The sequence below is a fragment of the Culex pipiens genome, chromosome 1 (assembly GCF_016801865.2).
Source record: "Culex pipiens pallens isolate TS chromosome 1, TS_CPP_V2, whole genome shotgun sequence".
In the NCBI taxonomy this organism is placed as follows: Eukaryota; Metazoa; Arthropoda; class Insecta; order Diptera; family Culicidae; genus Culex; species Culex pipiens.
In genome coordinates this window covers 30,039,828-30,048,050 of record NC_068937.1, presented here as the reverse complement: position 1 = coordinate 30,048,050, position 8,223 = coordinate 30,039,828, and positions in this window count along the sequence as shown.

Sequence of the window (8,223 nt, the reverse complement as noted above, 5' to 3'; positions counted from 1 at the left end):
AAAAAAAATTGTCTTTTAGCAGAAATTGGAACCTCATTTACTTCATTACAAATTAAGAAGACTTCTATAAAAAAAATCAAAGCAGCTTTTCGCCAATATAACAGAATGAATTTATGACCAAAAGCAGATTCTCAAAAACGATAAATACCAATGCAAATATAAACACTCCATCGTGAGGGGGAAGTCCATGTCGTTGAACTTGGTTATTTTCGAATTAAGATTACGACATTTCGTTTGCGATAAAACCCATTACCACGTCCATTATTGTGTCACCTTCAACCAACCCAACCCTCTTACTACGAGGATCAAAAAAGCTGAATTTCCGATTGTTGCCTCCGAGCAATCCTTAATCCTTGCTTGCTTGAAGGTACCAAAAGGGTGTTTGCGGTCGTCATCGTCCAGAAATATCTTGGCCTTGTGTGAAGCAACAACCCCGGCAAAGCAAGGAACACACCAAGACTCATAAAGTCATTCACAGTTTGGCCACTTCCAACGGAGCGGCAGAGGGTGACATTTTACGTGAGGCAAGGTGGCAAGGTGAGTCCGGAACCGGAAACGTCGGAGGGGACGAAGTGGGGAGAGAAGCGATTAAAGGACGACCACGATTGTGGATAATTATTATTGCTATCGCTCTATTTGTACTTAGGGCCGTGCTTTAGGGAGGAAGGTAGGGCCAAAATCAGAGCACGGAAAAAGATCTAGCTTGAAATTAAAAAGATTTAAATTAACGTTTATAAACATTTTAAAAGGTCATTAACTTAAAAAATAGGATTGTAAGATTTGATTTGTTTACATTTAATTTAATTTAAAAAAAAATTAATAGAAATATTTTTTTCCGTGCAACCCTTACTTCCCCTCGTCCTGTTCCGATGATCGTTATGACCGTTTCCCAGGACACCCTCGGGACCGGCAAGCCACAAGAAGCTTGAGATTGTTTCTGTGTCTGTGTGTCCAACCAAGTTCCCCTCCAACTAGGTCTCTGCGCGTATAAGAGGGTCAGTTTTATCGGTTGGGACCCGATTTCATCCCCCCCGAAGCACCACCAGGAGAGTTAATTAATAATTTTATTATCAGCTGCTTCACTTCGACTGCGACTGAAGCAGAAGTTGAGTTCCAGTCGAGTTGAGTTGAGTTGAGACTTGGACCACGGCATGACACCCTCATAAACGGACCCATTCAAGCACAGTTTATTTGGAGCACACAGAACGGGGGGGGGGGGGGTCGTTGAGGTCAGCAAGGTCGTTGTTTTTTGGTTTAATAAAAGATGAAGGACGAAAGGAGATTTTCTGATTAGCAATTAAAATTAATTTCCCGAGAGCATTCAGCTGCTGCTGGATGTCACTGGGAAGGAGTGACGATTAGTTTGAGTTTGTGTTTTATTTTGGTTGATGACAGTACAGTCATCCCACATATTCGGAACACCCACAAATTCGGAACACTTTTGTGGTAATTTGTCAATAGAATGCAAAATGCAACTTTTCTGCCGACCCTGCTATTTTTAGAGCCTTTATTTGGACATTCTCTTGCTATTCCACTAGTGAAAGTAATACTTTCTAAACAAAAACTGCATTTCAAGACTATTTTATCCAGAGCACCAAAACACTGCCTCCAAATTGCCTGTTTCATGATTGTGGGATGTTATTGTGTCTCCCACAATTGTGGAACACCTGAATTTAACTGATATTTTCACAAAAAAGTTATCAGACCATTCATAAAACATTACTAAGCATTAGTTTTATTGGTTTCAGAGTGTGAAGTCATTATTTTGAAAAAAAAAGTACTCCTGGAGAGAAAAAAAAGTTGTTTACATCGTAAGAAAAAAGTGTTCCGAATTTGAGGATTTCAAGGGTCAATGTTTTTCTTTGAAAACTTGATATAAAACGTAAAAATGTACAGCCGGTCTATACATCAATCGAAAGATCGCAAGAAAAGCTTTCACATGAAGGTAAAAGCAAATCATTATGTTCAATTATCGATTTTATATGATTTGTTGAACATTGGCCGATCCGTAAACTGTTCCGAATATGAGGGATGACTGTATAACAATGTTGGTTAATAGTAAGTTTTTAAGTTCATTTCAGCGTTTCAACAATATTTTGATAACTTTTTGCTCATGCTTATGGTTACCTGTTGTTATGGAATTTGCAAAAAAAAAAGTTCCAGCCAGGGGAGGCGACATCAATATCTCAAAATTTTTGACGTTTTCGCAAGTATGCTCAATGCTTTTTAATTTTTTTATTTAAACTTTGTCCGTCGATTCCTAAAGTCCAACTTTGCTATTTTGCATAATTGGTTTATCCACACAAGTCTCCATACAAATATGCTGCTGTTATCTTGAAAATAGTTGCTTCGATTTAGTAAGCAATTCTCTGAGATTTCGGTCATTCGATTTTTTTTGTATTTTTTAATCCGGCTGAAACTTTTTTGGTGCCTTCGGTATGCCCAAAGAAGCCATTTTGTATCATTAGTTCGTTCATATAATTTTCCATACAAATTTGGCAGCTGTCCATACAAAAATGATATGTGAAAATTCAAAAATCTGTATCTTTTGAAGGAATTTTTTTATCGATTTGGTGTCTTCGGCAAAGTTGTAGGTATGGATATGGACCACACTGAAAAATAATGATACACGGTAAAAAAACGATTTAATCCCACCTGGGGTGAGATAGAGCCTTTCTTACTAAAGAATATAACAATGGTAGAACTTCTTTCAATTCATAACATCGACTTTGTTTATTTATAACGTCAGCACAAAAGAAAGTGATATGATACAAAAAATCTTATGATGAAAGCAAGGTATTATAAATGATGTGTTTTCCAAATGAAATTGAAAACGCAATTTTCACCAAAAGAATATTTTTAATCGTACAAATTCTTAATCAAACAAGCGTTTATGACAAACGCGAGCATAGCAAGCTTCCCATGCGCCAGTGACAACGCACACCGCGGTTTTAGTTTTCTAGTTTCGGTACGAGCCCATAAACCAAACAAAGCAGGCGCAAAGCAAAACCGAGGTACAAGTGAACCGCGTATGCCGCACGGTGCAGGAAAGCTTGCCATTCAGCTTCTACAAAAAAGAGAGAGTCAGAGATTGCTACACACTCAATCGCAAGTACCTTAGGTAGAAAACCATTGGCGTCGCGAGCATTGAAAACTTTGAAAACGATATAAACGATGAAAAGCTTAGAAAGCTTAGAATGGAATCCAATGAAAGCTGTTGAATAAACTTACGAAATAACGAAAAAATGAAGCCTAATTTTAGGCGATTTTAGGAGCACACGGAAAACAAATTGATTGTAGTCGGATGAATGTCCTATGTCACAAAAGTTATTCAAAAACGGACAGGGCAAAAGAAACCGAAAAGCTACTATATCTTACACATCGGTAGACAAGCTACTACAAAACGAGTATATTTCGAGCCACAAAATATGTGCGCCAGCATTCTCGCGCCAGTATTCGAAACTGTCGACTTGGCGACGAAGCGTCGAAATTCGATGCAGTGTGATTTTTTATTGATTTTTCCGATTAAAATTCATGCTGACGAAGATGGAAATGACGTCCAGCCATAAAGTAAAACCTTTACCTTTCTTTAGTAAGAAAGGCAAAAATTTGGTGATTTTTAATTTCACTTTTTGTCACTAAAACTTGAATTGCAAAAAAACATTTTTTTTTTTATATGATATGAGTACATTAAATGCCAACTTTTCAGAAATTTCCAGAATGGGCAAAAAATCTTTGACCGAGTTATGATTTTTTGAATCAATACAGATTTTTTCAATAAATCAAAACATTGTATTGGTCGCACAAATTTTTCAACTGCCAAACAACCCACCATTTTCTCACGTCGATATCTCAGCAACTAATGGTCCGATTTACAATGTTAAAATATGAAAATTTGTGAAATTTTCCGATCTTTTCGAAAACAATATTTAAAAAAAAAATCAAGACTAACTTTTCAAAAGGGCGTAATATTGAATGTTTTGCCCGTTTAAAATGTCAGTCTTTATTTTAAATTTTTGAAAATATTTTTGTCGAAAAGATCGGAAAATTTCACGAATGTTTCATAATTTAACATTGTAAATTGGACCATTAGTTGCTGAGATATCGACATTAGAAAATGGTGGGTTGTTTGGGTGAGACTTCGAAAACATCAATTTTCCTGTTTTTAAACCTTTGCATGGCAATATCTCAGCAACTAAGAGTCGTATCAACAAAGTTCAGAAAAGCAATATTTAGAGAATTTTGTCAGCTTTTCAAAAATATTTTTTTCAAAACATGCAAACATGAGCACTTATTTAAAAAAATGAAAAACAGCGACTTTTTTTCAAAAATAACTAAATAAAATAAATGGCTATAACTTGAAAACGGTGCACTTTATCAAAAATTCACTAAAGTACTTTTTGATTGCAAATTCAATTTTACATCGAAAAATGAAGTTGAAAAATTTTTGCGTCCAATATTTCGATTGTTTGAAAAAATCTGTATTGATTCAAAAAATCATAACTCGGTCAAAGATTTTTTGCCCATTCCGGAAATTTCTGAAAATTTGGCATTTGATGTCCTCTAAAACATATCAAAAAATAAAAAAAATTAAAAATAGTTTTTTTTTTGCAAATCAAGTTTTAGTGACAAAAAGTTAAATTAAAAATCACCAAATTTTTTTTACCGTGTATCATTTTTTTCAGTGTAGTCCTTATCCATACCTACAACTTTGCCCAAGACACCAAATCGATCAAAAAATTCCTTCAAAAGATACAGATTTTCGAATTTTCACATATCATTTTTGTATGGACAGCTGTCAAATTTGGATGGAAAATTATATGAACGAACTAATGATGCAAAATGGCTTCTTTGGGCATACCGAAGGCACCAAAAAAGTTTCAGCCGGTTTAAAAAATACAAAATTAAAATTAAAGAAAAAAGACCGATTCCGTAGAGAACTGCTCTAGTGTCTTCGGCAAAATTGTATAGATTATGCTGCGAAAAATTGAATCCCTTATTAATCCAATCATGACACATTTTACTCCCTCCGAATATTTTAATTTTTGATGTGTTTTGGTAGAATGAAAGTGCCAACTTTTCAGCCTGATTGTAAATTTAAAAAAAACATTATTTTCAGAATGTTTCGAAAATATACTCGCAAAAATTGTTGGGATTTAAAATTGAACTGACATTGGAATGTAGTTTATACAACAACTTGAAAAAATATGTTTTTTTCGGCACGAGTCTCACATTTATCCAACGAGAGTGAAACTTTTATTTTCCTGCGAGTTCAACTTTTCAGCACTAATATCGGAAGGTACCTTTCGATACTGTTTTTGAGTTTGACAGTTTTGAGTGTTTTCCGGAATTGATAAATCGCTGCAAAACTTGATTTTTTAGCACCCGTAGTACTTATCCGCCTCGATAAATCTCGTGGGATAAATGTACAACTCGTGCTGCAAAAATCTTATATTTATATTTATTTTTATAGCGTGTTGTTTGTGAGTGACTACCAATTTTAGTTAAACCTTTTTTTTCATGAAATTATTTTTATTAGGTCCTTTTCATTGTTCTTAATGCTAAGCGTAATTACAGAGGATCTTGTGTGTAAATTATCGGCCGCGGGGAGCCGATTACCCGCGGCCTACTCGGGGTTAGTAGGGAAGGGAATGATGTTAAAAGACAAGGCGTGGGAAGGGAAGGGGGATTGTGTAGGGGCCTTGGTTGGCTCTGCTGGCCTTTGCTTTTGTCCTCAGCCGCAACTCGGTGTCCAGCTGCTGGGGCGATCTTGCTTTGCTTCCGGTGCAAACTAGAAACGACGGCTTTGTGTGAAGGCGAGTTTAGTTAAACTTTTCCAAAGAAATTGAATTTTCATTTTTTTCAAAATGTTGTTCAGAATTTTCCTTTTGTTAATAGCTGGAAAAAAAATCTCTTCGATTTCTTTAAACGGCCTTGTTGATCCGACCGTTAGTTGCTGAAATATTGTCTTGCAAATAATTAAAATTAATAAATTTTGATCAGGGTGTGAATTTTATAAAAATCTCTTTTTCTACACAAAGTAAAGCAATAAATTATTATTTTTTGTATTTTCTTTTAAAATAAAACTTTGCAGAAATCATTAAATCGATCATATAATTAAAAAAACAAGCTCATTTTATAACATTTTGCTGCCATTTTTTCTCCTGAAGGTCCATTTTTATTCCATCGGATTCAAACATGAAATGTTGCCCCCTTCAACAACAGTGAAAGCTCTCCAGCGATAGCTCTCTTTTTCAAACGATATGGATCATCATCATCAGAGGCCCACATACATTGAAAGGGGGGCTTACAACGGAGGGAGATGAATCAAAACCAAATCTCATTTTGGCCACGGGGTGAATATCCGGGTAGTGGAGATTTTTTGCGAACCTTTTTTTTGCGTTCAAATGTTGTTTAAACCCTTGAATGGCAAGTTTTTTTTTATTTTTTTTTTATTTTTGATATTAAGAAAAAAATGAAAAAAAAACTTTCTGAAGGTCGATAATCCAACAGTATTTTTTTAGTAGAAACTTATTATTTGTTATTTCAAGGGTTAGCTGGTTCCACTGTGGCCAAATCAAACTGTGTGCGGAAACCATGATATCAAGCTGGAAGTGATCAGCTGGATACATGTGGAGCTAGAGAGTGGACCAGCCATTCAGTTGGCTGAACATTGTGTTAAAAATGTATCGTTCATATTTGACGAATGCAGGCTTCATGGTTTTTATTACAGAAAAAAATGTGTAGAAAACTCTGAAATGAACTCTCTTCCTGTTGATCCAGTTGCCCGTTTTGTTGTACTTTCAATTGAGCATATTTTTTGTTGTTGAAATATTTGAACAACATGGAAATTACTCTTGGCATACATATGATGATCCAGCTGTAATTGAAACTTGATTGAAAAAGGATACATACACGTGTTGATTGAATTCAAAATAATTGATTTTCATCAAAAGTTTGTTCAGGTAGTGAAAGATTCCCTTAAAAATAGTACTAAAGTACCTTCTTCAATTGAATAAAAAGAAACTCAAAAAAGCTCCCCTAACCGCACTTGACTTCCGGCCAAAGTCGGCCAACTAAGCAAAACACTGCCCTAGTGTGATATGAGCTGCTGCTTAGTTAGCATATATTCTAACAAAGTGCAAGTTTTCCACCCAAACACACGCTCACTTGCCCCTGGATGCTGTTTTGTTGCTTGGTGGGGCCATTTTTGCGAGCATATCAAACTGTGGCCAAGTGGCAAAAAGGGACCAAACATTGTACAATGTGATGATGTATTGTGTGCTGGTGGCGCGGGAAACTTGCACTGCGCTTTTCCTCGGGCTGTTCAGCATATAAAAGTCCGTCTGCCGCCTTTTGAGCCGATTGGGGGCTGCATTTATTGGGGGGTTGAGCACTGGGCAGGAAAATAAAGACGAGAATTTGTGGAGTTTTGTTTTTAAAGGAGATGATGCATACAAGTTTTTGACTCAATTTTTATCCAATACTTACAGTTTTTTCATTTTCCTCGAGTTAGGAGGTCATTTTGAGAATCTGTTGTTCTATGAAAAAATTTGCTACTCTCTTTTTTTTTAATTTTCCTATTTATTTTTATAGTTTAGTGTTTGCACTCAGCTAGCCTAATTGCCTTTAAGCGATTCACCCAAGAATGAGCTAATTTGATGGAAATTCATTTTTTTTGATTTTGTTTGCTTCATTTAGTCTGTCTATACAAATCTTTACACAATTTTAGCAACTTTCCAGATAAAAATATTATCGAATTATTTGACATACAAGCAAATATCATCGATCAAATATCTCGCAATTTTAAATTGAACATTAAATATGAACATGAAACGGCAATAATCAAAAGAGATTCAAAATCACAGCATAGAATTGGTAGTCGGCTATCGACATTTTTGAGTTCTTCTTCACTTTTTTTACAATTTAAATCATAATAGCTTTATTCTACGGCAAAACAATTGAAAAAGAAATAAAAAAAGAAAAAGTTACTTAAATAATATGAAAAATACCAAGAAAGGCAAAAGCAAATGATAGGAGAAGGTAGAATATTACCAATATTACCAAAAAACATAGACTAAACAAGATAAATGCAAATAAAAATACTTAAAAAGAAACAAGAAAAAAATATAAAACAAAATCTCTTACAAAGCACTGTATGTTTTATTATACCTAATTTTAATGAAAAATAAAGTTTTTTAAAAAGAATATAATGTTTTGCGA